Raw genomic sequence first — 18856 nt, 5'->3', positions numbered from 1 at the left:
AACCTGAAGGTGATCAAGAATGCCTGTCATCTGCAAAGCCCAACCCAGTAGTAGCCCTCTGCCCCTGTCATATCCCTTTACTGCACAACTATTTATCTCTACTTTATCATAGATTTCACCTGTGTAGGCATTGGCTCACAACTTTCGCCCCCGCCACCCCCCCCCCCCACACACACACACTATTTCCTGTAAGCCTATCTTCCAGTCTCTAGTTCTCTGAGACAGCTTGATTTGTGCAACACATACTCTCTGGTTCGTTGGATTTACCCAGGTCAGCTAACAGGGAGGTGAGGATGGTCAACCACCATACCAGGAAATCGAGAGAGAGTCTACAGCTGCAAGTGGGAGAATTCCATCCATCAGCCATGTGGGATCTAAGCCCCCTCTCAATTTAGAGGTAGAGTGGACATCACCATCCCAGGGTCCTCAGCATGGAGGAATAAAATATAGATTAGAGTGGACTTACTGGTATTCTACTATAGAATTATTGTGACTCTAGCAATGGAAGAAATTATATCATTGATGTGGAGACAGTGGCCATGAAAGTTGCTGAAGGCAGGGAGAGGGAAAAAGAGGTGTGATATTGGGGCATTTTTGGGACTTGGCATTGTCCTGAATGATATTGCAGGGACAGATGCAGGACATAATATATACTGCCATAACCCACTGAATGGACTGAGAGAGAGTATAAACTGCAACATAAACTATAATCCATGCTGTGTAGCAATGTTCTAAAATGTACTCATCAAATGCAATGAATGTACCACACTAATGAAAGAAGTTGTTGATGTGGGAGGAGTGCTGGGTATATGGGAACCTCTTATATTTTTTATTGTAACATTTTGTGTGATTTATGTATCTTAAAAAAAAAGATAATAATAAAAATGAATGTCTGTCACCTGTGAGCCACTAATGGCATGCTTGAAACCCAACCAGAGAGTAACATTTTAAGGAAGAATCTGGGATAAGGAGGTTCCATTCCTACCTTGCATGGCGAAGGGAAGAACATTGTGCTTTACCTTCCCACTTTCTATAGAGTACACGGTGTGGGAGAGATTATGGCTGGGTGGGGAGGGGGTGGTGGACTTAGCAAAACATTAAGTGTTGACATAAATGGGATATGGATGCTAGCAGGCCAGATATATACATAAACAAAAGTGAATGGCACACATGGATATACTTATTCTTCTGCAGCTCAAAATTAGGAAAACATTGATATGTTCAAACATTCCAAGGAAATCAGTGCCAGTGAAACTCTATTAGTAGAATTCATTAGATTTTATAAAGGGTAACTAATCAATTTACAGTAACTTATTCACATGTAATATTGATTAAAATCTTACTATGAAATGTTATAATACTCAAAAGTAATGTAGAAAATAGAGTGTATAATGGAAAGCATATACATTGATTCTACTGCTAATTTGGACTTTGAAGCATGAAAACAAAGCATAAAACTAATCATTTCATTGAAAAATATGTACACAGAAATATAAACAACTTAAAAAATAGAGTTCCTGGAAGAAATGTGGTACAGACCCCTGTGCTTTTTATTTCATATTAGCAAGGGAAGCTCCATTTTAGACACCAGGAATGGCATCATGAACTACAAGTTAAAACAATCAAGCCTAACATTTTCTTCTATATTATATGTCAACAGAATCTCTCATGATGTTGAACTAATGTTAATCAAACTTGATGAATTAAATGATACAAATAACTTTGGGGAGACTTATTATTGTGACAGTACCAGACAGGAGATAGGACGCTTTATATCACTATAGAATATTGTTATAGAGTCTTTAAAGGGTAGAAGCACAAATATTGAAGCACAACACTCTCTGAGATATCAATGACCTGAGAAGAATTATTGTTTCTGTCATCACTTTACTGTTATAGTACCTAAGGGTGCTAATGGGCCCTTAGGTAATATAACAGAAAAATTAAAGCCAATTCGTTCTAGATGGAATGTTTCAAATGGCGCTGCTTTGTCCAGTCACAATGGGAAAAATGTTTTCTAAACTAATAAATATGTTAATGCCACATTCACCCATCTGGAGACCATCTTGGGACTCCGATGAATATGATCCCATTATTTAGAATGGATGAGGAGGGACTGGACTTGAAACTAAGTGGCAAGGTGTGTGGATACTTCTGAGAAAGTACCATCACCAATGTTTATTCTGTTATCAGTAGGGCAACAGCAAGTCTGGAATTAGTAATGCAGAGCAGAGTCATGGCAATGGGCTATCTCCAGAAGTAGGCAAAGTGTGGCTAAGAAATGCACAGTGGCAGGTGATCCTGGTGGTTAGCTAGTTAGCACTATAATATGCCATCATTTACCTTGCTGATTAAGATTAAGGGCAACATTCCAGCCATATTATTAGGAATATGGAATAAACTAGAAATGCAAAAAAAATAATGTTTTAAAATGAAAATTATAAAGAAGAAGGGGAACAAAGGAAAACAAAAGATTGGTTCATAGAGAGAAAACAGAACTTTGGGAAAACAAAAGTTCATGTTTCTAAACTGGAGCTAAGAAATTGGGCTGAGCTAAATCAGAGTCGATTAGCATGAAGGTGACAGTGCTGAGCACCAGAATGTGGGATTGGGTTGGGAACTATGTAGGGTCTTAAAAACCTGTTGATAACTCTAACGGATCTTTCTCCCCCAAGTCTCCATATATAAGGAAATTAACTCCAAGTCTAATAATCTACCTCTTAGAATTTTCATATTCTCATATGATTTCCTTCCAATTGATAAACTTTTTGCACATACCAAGACATTTCTTCCTTGTGTTGTCCCTTTAGATTGTGGATACTTGTTGGGGAAATATGATTTAAAAGAAAATTTTCTCTCAACCCAGAAAATATCTCCACAAATATAAAAGAGAAAGAAATAGTTACATTATTGAATAGCCATCAAATCAGAAAGTGATGCTTCATAAGCAATCCACTAAAGAGATCCACTAAACAATCCACTAAGAGATTGCAAAGACAGGGAATTCACCTTTTCTAAAAATTTGGTTAAGGGGATACAACCCCTTACATACATTCTCAAGATTAGAGGTGATTTAAAATTTGGGAACAGGAGACCCCTGGATGTTATGCTAATTTCTTTCCAGGAAACTGGAAAATAGGGTAATACCTTCCCTGATTCCATTACAAAGAAAGGAATTCCTCTGACCTTAAGAAGGGAGTGGAGGTTCAGCCTCAAATCTGGGGCACAATGCAGGGGAGGCTGGTGTCCAGCTGCTGCAGTAGTTTTGCCTCTGTGTTCGGCTGAATTGGCCACGGCTTCGGGGCTGAGGTACTGCAGGGCCCAGATTCCCTGGGACGCTCCCTGGGTTCAGCAAATCCCACCTGGCTATTGCGGGGTGAGAGGTGTGCGCCCGTCAAGGCCAAGGGTCTGGGTGAACGTGGCCCCCATGGGCCAAGGTTGGAGGGTCCCCTGGCCCACTCTCCCTGCAAGAAAGGATGTGTCTTGCATAGAAAGCAGTGCCAGACCCTACCCACAGGTATCCTGTCCTTGCTCACAGCCCACCTGTATACTATTCTCTCCCGCTCATGACCCACTTAGGAAAGAGCCAATCAAGGTAGCACCACTTGTGTCTGTGATCAGTAGCTGACTGCAGAACTTAGTCAACAACCAACTGGGACTTCCCAGCTTTCAGCGCAAACTCAGTACCATAGTTAAGTGACCTTAGCTAAACCTTAGTTCATTACAATAGTAAATTCTCTTCCTCTGGGTGGGATTTAGGTACCATTTTCTGTACATGAAATATATGAACAAGTCTATTAGAGCATAGAGCAGGCACAGAAAAGAAACCACCTGCAAAACCCCCCTTCCTGTCCATCTTTTCTTCCAAACCACAAAACCCCTCCCTAACACAAACCAATATGAAGTTGCTCCCATTGTCCAGGGAGGCAAGGGAAAGACTTACTCCCTGGCCTCCATGGGCTTAATAAAGCTCTTTCCCTTGATTGACTGACTTTGGTGTCTACTTGGATTCTCTGTGCCAGGTAAAAGAATCAGCAGCCCTATTAAGGGGAGCAAGGGGAAAACTTTAGGAAGGAAGGAAAGACAAAGAAGGAATTGCTGATGGTGGTTAAATGCCACCAGCTGCCTTTTCAGGTGCCTGTCTGATGTGGAGATCAAGCCCATTGACCCCTCTGAGACAAAGGAAGAGTAACACTTAGTGCTGAAAGTATGGAACAAGCTTGTGTTCAGGTGCGAATTGAAGATCACAGAAGAATTTCAACCTTCTCTCAAAAATGTATGGTAGAACAAAAGAAGAAAAAAACCAAGGATCATTTGAAATTGCAATTAGCTCTCTAATAATTCCTGGACAAAGAGATCACTATTCAAACACAAATTTTCCTAAAACCACTGTACAGATGTTTGCCTTAAAGGCTTGGGTTGAATATGTCGTTGAAGAGGCTGCAAAGGACCCATATACCTTCCTTGCTACAGGGATTTTGGCCTTTACTCCATTGTTCCTAGCAAGTGCAATACTATCCTGGAGATTGACCAAGATGATTGCGACCAGGAAAAGAGGAAGAAATATAAACGTCAAGAAAATATTGCAACAGGTTCTGCAAACAGAGGAAAATCATCTGGAAAATTGTACAGCTCTGGAAAGATTCATTAAGGTTTCATCTTTGGATTTTATGATAGTATTATATGATAAACAAATTCTGAACATACGGAAGAAGCATGTTAGTTATGACCTCAGAACTGTAGTAACTTGTAGGCTTGGATATAGAAGTTTGTTGGTGTCTGTGACAGTTATTGGGTAAATTAGCATTTACTATGCTACTAAATCTTTATAACTGACTTAGTCATTTGCCATTTTATACGTAGCCTATCTACTGAAATAAAAATATCCTATGGAGAAAAAAATGACTTTAGATTACAAACTGTTTTAAAATAATAGCTTAAACTGGGGTCCTCTTCTAAACAAAAAATGTAAAAGTCAGAATTGTCCTCTCTTCGATGAAAATTGTGTTTGGGCTTAAAAAGGAAAGTATTAATCCCATCTTAGATCATTATTGCTTATTTCTTGGAATATAGTCATCTCTGTTTTTTTCAAAGCAAAGTATTAATCAATTAATGCATTATGTCATCTTCTGTACAGTTTTTGTACTTTTAGCCTTTATACTGGTAATATAATTACAAGACATTCTATATTTTTTAACCTAATTTTATAAAGACTTCTCTTGTATTTGTCACCAAGCAAATGCAGTGTTTTCTACCCGATGTGTTCCAATGATCAATTCCTGAGATACTGGGGTTTCAGAGAGAGAAAGAGTTTATTCCTAAGTCCAAAGCAAGGAGTTTAGAGGGCCTATCAGCCTAAAATCTGTCTCCCAAAACTGCTGTAAATCTGATAGTTTTATAGTATTCACACAGGCAGGTTTATACTAATGAGTATAGTGGAGCAAAAGACTTCAAAGTTGTAAAACAGGATAGGGGGATAGTACAAATGGGGACCAGTCACGAGGTTTTTATAATCTTAAGATAAATGTCATATAGTTTTACAATCATTGTCAAAGTTGAAGGCATCTGGATTTTAGTTCAGGGAGTTCAGTAATGTCAGATATTTGCTTTTGGCTATCCTATAATATACTGGGAAGTTAAAAAAAAAGACCTCTATACATCTACATAATGATTCAGTAATCATAATCATTTATTAATTCTTAACTCTCGGTTACATCTTGACCTAGTAGAAGCCTGCTGGCTAGATTTAACAATTTTTTTGTATCTATGAGCAGTTATTTTCTTAGAGATGATTTATTGAGCAGAATAAAGTTATAAATTTAATGCTTGCAGTACAAATGCCATATATTGTAGTTCCTTGGAACTGAAGCAGACTAGTAAGATAGGGAATCAATAGACAGATCTGGAACCTGGCAAGAAGTCCATGTGGACACCAATAACCCCAAGATGGCTGCTGGAAGACCCTTCCCAAGATTCTGCCACCCAGAAGACTTCCTCTGGAAGCCAGGAGAAGCCCCAGATATTCCCTAAGGACTTTATCATTGGGACCTCCTGGGAAACTGATGGGAGAGATAAGCAATCAAAATGGTGAGCAGCTGGAACTCCTCCTCTGCCATTAGCAAAGGGGTGGGGTAATTAACGTTCGAAAAGCAGTGCCGGGCCTGAGTTCTCTCACTCATGCTCTCTCTCTCATGTTCTCTTGCCTCTGGACCCTGACTCTGGCTCTCTTCTCCCCCACTTGGATCACTACTTAAGTAAACCTGGGGATTTATAATCTATAAGGGAAAGTAATAGCCTGTGAATCAGCCCCTTAATCACTTCACAACCCCTTCCTCTCTACCTGGGACCCCTGATTTGTTATTTTCTCCCATTTCTCACCCCTCCCTGCCTAAATAAATGACTGGCCTAACTCACCTGATGTGTTCTTGAAATTCATTTCTGCAGCATACTTAAAGAACCTAGACAATATCAGGTAACAGAAACAGTTTATTTTTGCTTGTGCTAAGTTAAAATTCTTATGAGGTAATTTGCTTATTTTATTGACATCACATTTGCTTTGTTTAACTCATGTGGTAGTGATTTCCTATACTTTTTGATCAAACAATTTTAAGGTGGAAATTAAAATTTCAAGTTTCTTTTAAGGAATTCTTAAGGTGAACAATTAAGTCATATTTAATAAGCAGTAAGGAAAGCTTGGAAAGTTTTGTTGGGCATCGTAGTAACTGGGGTGAAAATAGATAAATTTTGTCAAAATGAAAATGCTACATTTAGAAGTGCTAAAGAATATTTCTCAGTAAGTATTATTAAACATGACATTTGTAAGTGCATGGTCCAATAATTTTTTTCATACTCAGTCTTTAAGAGCTTATTAATATTTTCCCCACTTTTTCTATGAAATTTAAGTTACAAAAAATTGTCCAACAGCTCTAATTTAAAAATGAAACTAGATACTGAAATAAATTTGATATTTTTATAAAGGAAACAAAAAAGAGATGAATTCTTTCCTTATTCATTTTGAGGAGACATTATTGTGTGGGGAAATTCACAAGAGGCTTATTCGACATTTTACATCTTAAAACACATTGATTTTAAAAGGAAATGAAAAAGAGAACTTACAATTAAAGTTTTCTAAAGCAAATGTAAATAGAAATGGGAGGGAGAAAGGAGATTCTCCCGTTATTTTCAAAAGTCCTTTATTATATTTTAAATTTGTATTTGACTTTATACATCCTTAGCTTTGGCAATCCCAACCAAATTTAATTTGATGCCTTTTAAATTATATATATATACATTTCTTTGAAAGGTAGCAAGTGATGGGACTCATTTATTTATCAGCCATAAGCAAATGATGGTCTCTTTAGCTTTAAGGAAGAAATTTATGAGGTCAAGAAGAAAGCAAAGAAGAGCTAGTCAACAAGAAAAAACAACTTATCACTGCAACAACCAGTGCTTAATTTTCTATGGTGGGAGTCGTAATTCTTAAGCAGCCTTAATTTTCAATAGCAGTAGTTATTAAAGAGTGATCTTTTGACCCTTGAGTGTCCTTGAGACACTTGCAGGGAATCCCTAAGGAGGTCAGAGCAGTTTACATCATAAAGCAGGACACCTTTTACCTTTTCCATTCTTATTCTCACTCGAGGGTACAGTACAACTTTTCATAGGCTACATAAATGTATGATATTATAACAGATTGAATACAGAATCAGAAAGATTCTGACTATTAAGTCAGACATTAAAACTGTAAAAACACAAAATGAATTTATGTTTATGAATTTACACATAAACCACTTTTAGTTTTAATTTTGATGAGTGAATATTGATTGATAAAATAAAAATAAGCCAAAACTCTTGGGGTTTTCAATACTTTTTAAGAGAATAAAGGTGTCCTGAGGCCAAAAATGTAGAGTATCACTCCTCTGTGGACTTAAAGCTCCCTCAAGAATTTCAAGTTCCTCAAAAGAAACTAGAGAAATAGATACTTCCTGTAGATCTGTTCAGATCTATGTGATATATATCAACACAATGTGCAGCTTAACACTTTTAAATGTAACAAGGTCTAACACAGTTTACCAAACACAATTAATTAATTTATACCATTATACCTTTGGAAGATTCCTACACGCTTCCCATAGGAGCCCTAGCTTCCACTCTTGAGCAACTGACTGCTGCTGCTGTGTCTCTGTGTTGAAATGAATACCTCACGCTCTCATGACTTGATGACATTAGGCAATAAAACATCCAATTAACTGCTTTTGCTTTATTCCCATGTTGACTGTGAAATCATATAATTATAGTTTAACTTGCCTATAGGGAAGGAATATGCTGATCAGTAAATAGAAGTATTCAGTTCTCTTGATAGTTATATGTTTTAGTTAATAATAATTAGGTCTTACTTGGTTGTCTTATAAATTAGACTCTTGTATGATTAGGCTGACTTAATTCCATGGAGACTGATTGGTTCAAGGTAGACAATCAAATTTCTGAGCCTTCAAAGCTGAGTACGATGCCCTAAAAAGTACAGTTCCTATGAAATGAGGGCCTCTACTGGGAAGCCACTCTCTCTCCATATATAGTAATGAGTTAAACATTGACTCAGTTTTGGGCCTATAAGAGACACAAAATGTCCAACTCCCTATATCTACCTGCACACACTGTGCATATTATGCTGAAAGATTTGTTCAGTGTATAGATTTTAACCAAGATTTTTATCTATCTTAAATATTGTAGGACAATATACTCCATTCCACTTCATAACAAAAATAAAATGCAACTGAGGAGTGAATTGTTCATTGATCTCCATAAAAACACTTTTAGGCTGTTTGAGCATTAAGTGCTCTTAGATGCTTATTGAACTTTTGAGCTATAACTTTAGCTTTTACACTAACTCTTTACAGCCATGATTTCAACCAGGAAGATGAATGTTTTAAATTAGGTGTCCAAGAAAACCATTAACCTTTTCAGGTAATTTGTGTTATTCACTTTACTACTGTGAATTATATACCTAAAAATAATATACCATACACATACAAAGGATGTTACCTTTGACCCACCATAAAAAGGGGATGTATATAGTTGTGTTTTCTGGAATGATGAATTTCTCTTGACGGTCTCATACTTTTCATAGAGCTGCCTCTAGCATATGTATTTGTGATTCACTGTGGTTCTCTGTGTTTCTCTGATAAGGAAGGGGCTCCTGCAAGCCTGTGTTAACAAAATAAAAACAAAATCCCCAAGGCTTTTATAATCACTATTTCTTCACAGTCAGGAAGTACATGATGTTTACTTACCTGCCTGGAAGTTGCCGTCATTTTATAAAGCATTTTCCTCTCCAAAACATTCATTTTGGCCATATTACACATGAACCCACGAGTGCACTGAACATCAGTATTGTAATCCAGAACTGTCATGGTCCCCTAAGGATAATTCCATTTTCCCCCAATTAGTGTCTTGGAAGCAACGAAGCAAATATTTGAAGCTATTAGCAAGGGTCAACTATACATTCCGCAACTGTGAAATCAAGTAAGTTCATTCATTGCATACTAAAAAATTCTGGTATCTTTTGTTCACACAGGAACAAATTAATCAGCCCAGAGAATTCTTGCCAAAGATGGCCTGTATATACATGGACTGGTAGAGAAGAATTTTCCGTTTCTCAGCTATCTATATAAAAGTAAAGCAGCAGTGAAATCATTTTGTCCTGTCACACACTCCCCTATACTTTTTACCCACAGGAAATGTTAAGGATTTATCAGGCAGAAAATTGCAAAAAAAGATGCACCCCAGTCAGTATTAAGAATGTCACGGCTGTGCAGCTTTTCACAATTATGGCTAACGGATTGAAGGGGGTGAGGGGATCCTTCAGCCGATTCTCAGAGGGAAGAAGAAAAGGGTACCCCGCTTGTAAAGCTGGAGAGAATTCTAGTCAAATAGAGCTAACTATAGAAATATAACAACGTCTCTCTCACCAGCGACATAGATCACAGCAATTGCGAAGGCTCTTCTTTCTATTTCTACTTACTGCTTCAGGCAATCTGCCCAGTAGCAAGCCTTAACTGTTGAACTCTAAGGCAGTTTTAGGCCCTGGTATTAAAAAAATATACACACACACACACATTTATGTTATTATTAAATTGTTGGTTTACAGAAAATTCAGGCAGAAAATACAGAGTTGCCCTATACCTCTTCATTATTAAAAGTTTGCTTTAATGTGGTACCTTTGTTACAAATGATGAAAGAATACAGTTTGGCCTCCATATATGTGGCCATTGTGTTCTAAGATCCTTTGTGTAAGTTGAAAATTGCGCTTAAGAGCAAGCCCTATTATTTCATAAGTATCTCTTACATGAAAATCCCTATGGCACATTTTTTTATAAATAAGGCAAAAAAAAAACTGTATTAGCAGTAAGTAAACAAAATTAATCATAAAATAATTTTTAAAAATTTTAGTTTTCTCTCTCTGTTTTTTTTTTGATTGCCAAACATATATACCTGATTTTGTGTGTGTGGACTTTGTCTAAAACAAAGTCTACAGTATTATTATAATGGTACTATTAACTATGGTCTACAGTTTACATTAGGGTTCACTCTTCATGTTATAAATTCCTATGTTTAAAATTCCTTTTAACCACATTCAAATACATAATTCAGTGTTATTAATTATATTCACAATGTTGTCTTTTTGTGTGTTATTCTGTTGCAGCAGCACTTCAGTTATTGGCACTATTTTTCAAAACAGTTCTTCAATTAAATTTACCTGAATCAAGATTGATGTATAAATGAGATATGCATAGAATTATTCACATATGAATATTAAAATACCTGTAAAGTTTTCTAGTAGGAAAAAAATGATCTCAGTGTGATGACGTCAAATAGAAACCAGTTAAAAAGAAAAAATATATGTAAATAGAAACTCACCCCTTTTTAGATTAAATTACTAATAAAAATAAATTTTATTTTTCTAACAGAGATAATTAATACAAGAATATTGGTTAGTTTTTCACTAGATCCTTTATTAAGTGCAAAATAGCAATTAACAAGAGAAGTAATTTGCTTTGAAATCATCATAAAATATAATAAATTATTCAAATTATAGATTTCCCAATACTCTAAAATATTTATTAACAAAAATTTATTTATCACATGCTATGTGTCAGACACTAGGATGTATGAAGAGGATATTAACTGTGACTGGACAGAATGAATCCTAGCATTCACAATTTACCGCAGCCAATTACAATGAAGCATAATCTAGTTTAATTGGCAGAAAACAAACCAGAAGAGATATTTGGAGAGGGCAATGAACTCTATTGTGGTAGTCTGAAGCTGTATGTATTCCAGGAAAACATGTTCTTAAAATGAATCCATTCTTGTGGATGTGAACCCATTGCAAGGATGTTTTGATGAGACTACTTCAGTTAAGGCGTGACCCACCTCAATCATGATGAGTCTTAATCCTATAATTGGAGTCCCTTTATAAGATAATGAAATTCAGACAGGGAGAGAGAAAGCCACAGGAAGCAAGAGGCTGGATATCAAGGGGAACTGGGAAGAGAAGGGAGAGAACAAGAGATGCTATCATGTGATCACTGGTCCCTGGCCCCAGAATGTCACAGTCCTTGGGGAGAAAGCATTGCCTTGACAATGCCCTGATGTGGACAATTTCCTGGCCTCAATACCGTGAGCAAATAAATTTTCATTGTTTATAATTCATGGTATTTGCTTAAGGAATCTAGGAAACTTAAACTTCTATCTTTTGGAAGATAAACTTCAAAAAACATTGTATGAAACATTTATTCATATAAAAGTCTATGTAGCTATATCATATGATAATTTTCTACTTACAGAGAGTCACTTTTGGAACATTGCTTTGGTTTGAGTAACCTTTCTCCCAGGGGTCTTATAGTTTGACCTCAAGGTCAGTAACTTCATAGTTAGCTTGATTTACACAGGCCCAGGTGTCTCTCTTGACTATGTCCTTATTTACCCCTCATACCTTACAGCTTCTTACTCACCATAAAGATGAAAAAGATCTGGTTTTACTGGTAAACTGCCATAATGCTGCAATCCCAATCGAACTCAAGAATACAACTAAGGAACTGAACTATGCTTTGATTTACATAATTTATATAAAGCACTACCCCCTACCAAACTTCGTTGGCTAATTGGTCATAATTTTACCTCCTAACTCTACTGGTTTTGCTTGCTATAACAAAGAATCCCTTAGTGTCACCTTTTCCTATACCAAAATTAACTTATTTATCCACTTCTTTCAATTATCATCACAATAATATGGGGAGTAGTTTGAGAACTGGGTTACTCTGTTTGATTTATGGATAGTACTTGCCAGATGATAATTCTAATTCTAAATGGATTTTGTCTAAATATGAGTACACAATACAACCCGTCCCTGTTGAATATTATGCACAGTACCAGATGCTTACTTTTCATTATATTATAGAGACAGCAGATGGTTTTAAACTGACATGGGTGTTTTTCCACTGTCATTGTACTTTTGGTTTTATTTTTGGTATAAGCCTTTCTGTGTATATTTTAGAATGAATTTCACACTCATTATTTTATTCATTCACATTGTCAACATCATCAGAATATTATTTTTAAATGTGACTATTTGTGCCCCATATGAATACTCCACTATGGACATCCACTGCAAAGGAGACTTCCAATATTTTTGGATATCCATCGGCTTTTTTCTTAGCCCTGGTTCCTGCTCAATGGGATCATGAACATAATGGGCCATGGCAGCAAGGAAGTTACCAACAATGTGGTTTAAGCAGTTGTCTGCTAAGTACCTGGTCTGCCAGTATCAGAGAATGGCATGAATCCCCATGCAACCACAATATCCCTGGGCAACCAGACAGTCAACCAGTCATAGGTTGGCTATATTGGATCCCTTCCATCATGCAGGGATTACAATTTGTTCTCACTGAAATAGATAACTATTCTGATATGGATTTGCCTTCTCTGACCACTGCCAATGCCTTAATGCCATCACTATCTGTGGAATGTAGACTTACAGAGTATTTTAATCTCTGTGATGGTATCTGTGATGGTTAAGTTCATGTGTCAACTTGGTCAGGTATGGTGTTCAATTGTTTGGTCAAACAAACACTAGATTGATTATTACTGGGAAGATATTTTGTGGCCTTAAATCATCAGTAAATTGATTGTATTTATGGCTGATTACATCTCTAATCAACTGGGGTGATTGCCTTCAACAATGAGAGATGTTCCATCCAATTAGTTGAAGATTTTAAAAGAAGTAATGATTTCAGCAGTCTGAAAAGAGAATTTCCATTTCATTTCAGCCAGCCAGCTACTTCTGGGGAATTAATTGAAAATCTCCATTGGAATTCCCAACTTATGGCCTGCTCTACAGAATTTGGACCTGCCTATCCCCACAATCACATGAGACAATTGTTTAAAAACTCATAATACTTATATCATATATATGCATACATCTATACATACATACATGTGTGTATATATATATTTACATTACATATACCTGGTTGATTCTGTTTCCCCAGAGAACCCTGACTAATATAATATCTCACACAGCATTACTTCTGACTACTGTGTTTACTATGCATCCTATCTCTCCCAGGAAGCTGACTGCAGAGAATGGTGAGACAGCATGTTCAATATTCTGTTTCAGCATAGTCTTGTGACAAACACCTTGCAGGGCATATGTGCTGAATTAACAACCAAATGATGAATCTTGTTCTTTCCCATTTTGCTAGTATATGTGAGTCTTGGATCCAAGAGATAGAAATGAGTGGTCCTTTTACTTCTTCTTCTAATAAGCTGCTTACAAAATACATAATTTCATTGAGCTCAGCTGGTATGGAGGCGTTAGTTTCCAAGGGAGGAATGTTTTTGCCAGAGGACACAGTGTTCCACTGAACTACAATCAGATCTTTCTTCCCTACTCTGTGTTCCTCATGCTAGTTATTTTTTTCAAGGCCACTCTGTGTCTCTCATTCTCAGAGTACTCCCTGGCTGATGCAATTTATCTTAATTATCAAGAATAATTAGGGTAATTATGACATAATGGAACCAACAAAGTGTATGCCTAGAACTCTCAGACATTCCCTGAGACACCTTTTTATGCTCCCATTTAGTGTTAAAAACTGATACAAAAATCTAGTAATATGATAGTGCAGAATCAATAATGATAGACCACTTCTGGAATGAAGGTTAGGGTTACCTTGCTTTCTGGCAGAGAGCAAAGGAAATTTGAAGAGTGGTAGTAGAAAAAAATTATAAATACCGGTCATGGCCAAATAACCAGTTGTGGAATGGACACTGTAGAAGCATATTTTCTTCCTTGCTTTGATACGTATATTTTGTATACGTTAAGCAAATATTTGTTTCCTTTCTCTTTCACCTACCAACTACTATAGCCATTGATAGCAGTTTACCCTAAAGAATTTAATATATAAATTATGGAATAACAAACAGCATTTACAGCTGAGCTAAATAAGAAAGAAATGTCATCATGAAATGGAAACAATATCATGCGGAACTTTAATTCTAATCTTTGGTTATAAAAGGAGATTGCCTCATGTATAGAAGAAACGAAATGCCATTTCCTTTCTTCAGGGCTGCATATATGGATATATGGATAAATGTTAAAGTAAAGTAGGAGGGGACTGTATTGAACTATATATTGTCAACTTGACATCATTGTCACCTGATTCTAAGAGCTCTGCATTGCAGGGAGAAAGTGTAAACTACACTTCTTCCCAGAATCCTCTCAACCATCTGGTCCTGGGATAGAAATTATGATGAGAGGTGCTTAAACATCATTTATAAACTGGAAGAAAAGTAGACGCTAATATTCTCTAGAGGAACTTATAATTAGACAAATAGACATTTGAAGTTTAAGATAGCTTCCGTGAAAGTTTCTTGCTTCTTGTTAATCCTACTTATCAATATTGAATCTCAGAGTATAGGTTGAGGGTACAAGAAATTCTTGAGATTCACAATCTTCTGGGAAACTTCTTGAGAACTACCCACTTTAATGCTGACAGTGCTTCTCTGTTGGCCTTACAGACACTATCTCAGCCAGCCCTTTCAAGATAAGCATACCATGTGCATGAAAACCTTCATACATGGAAAAATGAAAGGTGATTCTGTTTTCCTGACAGAAGCCTGACCCACTTTGTGGAAACATAAGCAAGTGCAGTAAGACTGGTATAATTATTTCTCTCTTAATGATAATATATTCTTATAGATCTGGTTCAATCATTTGTTATTAATTTCTCAGTATTGGTAAACCATTCTATGGCAAACCATTCTATTGGTAAACCTTTCTATGGCGTCACAAAACTTTGGTTCTGGACTATATTGCAATGAGAATTAGTCAACTGCAGTTATATTGGCCCTTACTGATTATGTTGTTTTCTGTAGAAAGACTATCAAAGTTCATTAGTTCCAGGCATTCAGAGACTCCTTTGGTCCAGTTCATATTGCATTTTAATTGCTTTATTTATTTGGTATAAGTTTTTAATTGAAAGTAGATATATTAAAAATATATTAATGTATATGTGAGTAGCTATAATGTGTTAATGTACAAGTCAGTGACTTTTCACAATGTGAAAACACCTATGTAAATACCCTTCATATTAACAAACAGAATGTTAGTGGCACCCTTGAAACCATTCTTGACCACTTCCAGTCAACACCAGCTTTCGGTGATGACCCCACTAACACTAACGTAATATTGTAGATTAATTGTGTCTGTTTTTGAAATGTATATGTAAAGCCTAATTTAGTGTAGATTACTTTGTATCTGGTTTCTTTCATTATGTTATGAGATTCATTCATTTGTACTGTGTGTAGTCCTAGATCAAAATCATTACTGCTGTACAGTATTCCATTTTATGAATATGTTATACTTACTTTGTCCATTCTTCTGTTGTTGGAAATTTGGGTGTCCTGGCTCTTCAAATTGTGGTCTTGTGAACATTCATGTACTTGTCTGTTAGAGAACATGTTTTTCAGGTTTTCCTGGGTATAGGTCAGAGGATACATTGGACAGATAAGGCAAATAGTTTTCAAAAATAGTTGTTCCACATTACACTCGGCATTTGAATGACTCTGAGATTGTCTCCTTGAATTTTGTGGCTTACACGTTCCATTTGCCTTTCACCTTGTTTCTTCAAGCAACGTACAAGATTGCTGTTGCTCCATATACTCCTTGTCAGCACTTAATACTGAGTCCACTTTCTCACACAAATCCCAGATGTGGAGAAAATGATGGCAGGAGTCAAAGTAGCAGCCAAAGTGGCAATGACGGAGCCCAAAATGGAGGAAAGCAGCACACCCAGGGAGCCAAGTGGCAATGGAACTCCATGCCCCAAGGGTGAAGGGGAACGGCCTACTCCGAACGAGAACAACAAGAAGAAAAGCATAAAAAGAGGAGGCAATGGCTTCGAGTCATATGCCAATCCAACTAAAAGATACAGACCCTTCATTAGAAACATACCTTTTGATATGAAATGGCAGTCACTTAAAGATCTGGTTAAAGAAAAAGTTGGTGAGGTAACATACATGCAGCTCTGAAGGAAAGTCAAGGGGGCAAGCTGTTGTTGAATTCAAGATGGAAGAGAGCATGAAAAAAACTTCTGAAATTCTAAACAAGCAGTCTGAGTAGAAGACCACTGAAAATCAAAGTATCCTGATGGCGAACATGCCAGGAGAGCAATGCAAAAGGTGATGGCTACGTCTGGTGGGATAGGTATGGGACTGGATGGCCTAAGAGATTAATATCCTACCCAGTATCCTAAATAATCCTAACATTCCAAATGAGATTATCTATGCATTGCAGGCTGGAAGACTTGGAAGCACAGTATTTGTAGCAAATCTGATTATGAAGTTGGCAGGAAGAAACTGAAGTATGTATTTAGTATGGCTGGTGTGATGGTCTGACCAGACATTCTTGATAATAAATATGGAAAATGTTGGGGAATAGGCACTGTTACTTTTGAACAGTCCATCGAAGCTGTGCAAGCTCCATCTATGTTTAATGGCCAGCTGTTTAATGGCTACGGTTAATGAAAGACCAATGCATGTAGAAATGGATGAAAGGGCCTTACCAAAGGGAGATTTTCACTGTCCTGAATATCCTCAACAATTTCCACATGGGCTTGGTGGTATTGGCATGGGCAACATTTTGATATACCAATCACCAGAATAAAAGCACTGAAATGGGAAAAAAAGGACCTGCAGGAATGGGAGGGATAGAATTTGGAACAAATAAAATGAGAGACATGAAGGGACCCTTTGGTGGTGGTTTGGAAAACACGGTTCAATTTGGATTTGGAATGAATATGGGCAGAATAAACAAAATCCTAAGTAATGCATTGAAGAGAGGAGAGATCATTGCAAAGCAGGGAGGAGATGGAGGTGGAGGCAGGGTCCCCTGCCTTAAGAGAATGTGCCCTGACATTGACTGCATTGGTGGTGGCAGCGTGGAGTGCATGGATGTGGACCTGGGCTGTGATATGGATTGTTTGGGCTCTGAGATCTAGCACATGGGCCTGGTCATGGACCTCATGAGCTCAGTGGAACACATGGCCTCTGGCATCGAGCACATGGGTCCAGACCGTGAAGCGTATTGGCTCAGGTGTGGAGCACATGGGTGCCGGCATGGACTTCAGCCTCGAGCACATGGCTGTGCCATTGAGCTCATGGGCTCTGGTGTGGAGTGCATGGTTCCAGCAGGAATGGGGGCTGACCTGGAGTACATGGACCCTGTGATGGATCTCATGGCCACTGGATTGGAGCACCTGGGCATCAACAACTTGGAGTGCATGGGTCTAGAGTGTATGGGTGCCAACAGCCTTGAGCACATGGGCCCCCCTTGGGTCCTGCTCTGGGCACAGCATTGAATGCAAAGGCCTGGCAATGGGCGGGGGCAGCAGCGCCAGCTTTGATTGTGCCATTGAGTTGGAGCATGGCAATTTTGGAGGAAGCTTTGCCGGTTCCTTTGGTAAAGTTGGAGCCCATGCTTCTGGAGTGATCAGGAAGGCCTGTCAGATCTTTGTGAGAAATCTTCCATTTGATTTTACATGGAAAACATTAAAAGACAAATTCAGTGAATGTGACCATAGGCTATATGCCGAAATCAGGATGGAGAATGGGAAGTCCAAGGGGTACAGTGTGGTTAAGTTTGAGTTGCCAAAGGTGGCTGAAAGAGCCTGCCAGATGATGAATGGGATGAAGCTGATTGGCTGAGAGACTGATGTTCAAATTGATAGAAATGCTTAAGCAGTTTCCTTTTTAAAGCATCAACTCTCTTCCCAATATTTGAATTGTGTTGCTGCATTTTCCTTATTTAATTTTAGAAATTCTTTATATATTCTGGATGTGATTCTTTTATCAGATAAATGCATAACAAATATTTTCTTCCACTCTTAGATTACTTTTCCTTTCTTTAATGATGACTTTTGATGAGCAGAAAAAATCTTAATTTTAATGAAGTCTAAATTATCATCTTTTTCTTCTGTGACTACTATCAATTCAAGATGCATTTAAGATATTTTTGACAAGTTCAAGTTCCTACAAATATTGTAGTATATTGCTTTGCATTTTCTACTTTAGGTCTACCATCCATCTGAAAATGTTTGTGTATAGTTTGAGGTATAGGTCAAGATTCATGTTTTCTCTATTTGGGTATTGAGCAGATTCAGCACTATTTCTTGAAAAGATCATGTTTGCTCACTGCTCTTTAGAGCCATTTTTATTGTAAATTAGATAACCTTATTTGTGTGAGGACAGGACTCTATTGTGTTCCATTGATCTGTTTATCAATTCTTATATCAATATCACA

General features: G+C 37.3%; 1 pseudogene; it reads left to right on the top strand.

Annotated features, from left to right (window-relative positions):
* The first annotated feature begins 16278 nt into the window (after positions 1–16278).
* Positions 16279–18294, top strand: LOC101412049 (heterogeneous nuclear ribonucleoprotein M-like; annotated as a pseudogene).
* The last annotated feature ends 562 nt before the right edge of the window (positions 18295–18856 follow it).

The sequence above is a fragment of the Dasypus novemcinctus genome, chromosome 4, assembly GCF_030445035.2.
Source record: "Dasypus novemcinctus isolate mDasNov1 chromosome 4, mDasNov1.1.hap2, whole genome shotgun sequence".
NCBI classification, from domain to species: Eukaryota; Metazoa; Chordata; class Mammalia; order Cingulata; family Dasypodidae; genus Dasypus; species Dasypus novemcinctus.
Note: the sequence above shows the minus strand (reverse complement) of the source record. Positions and strands in the feature narration are given on the sequence as shown.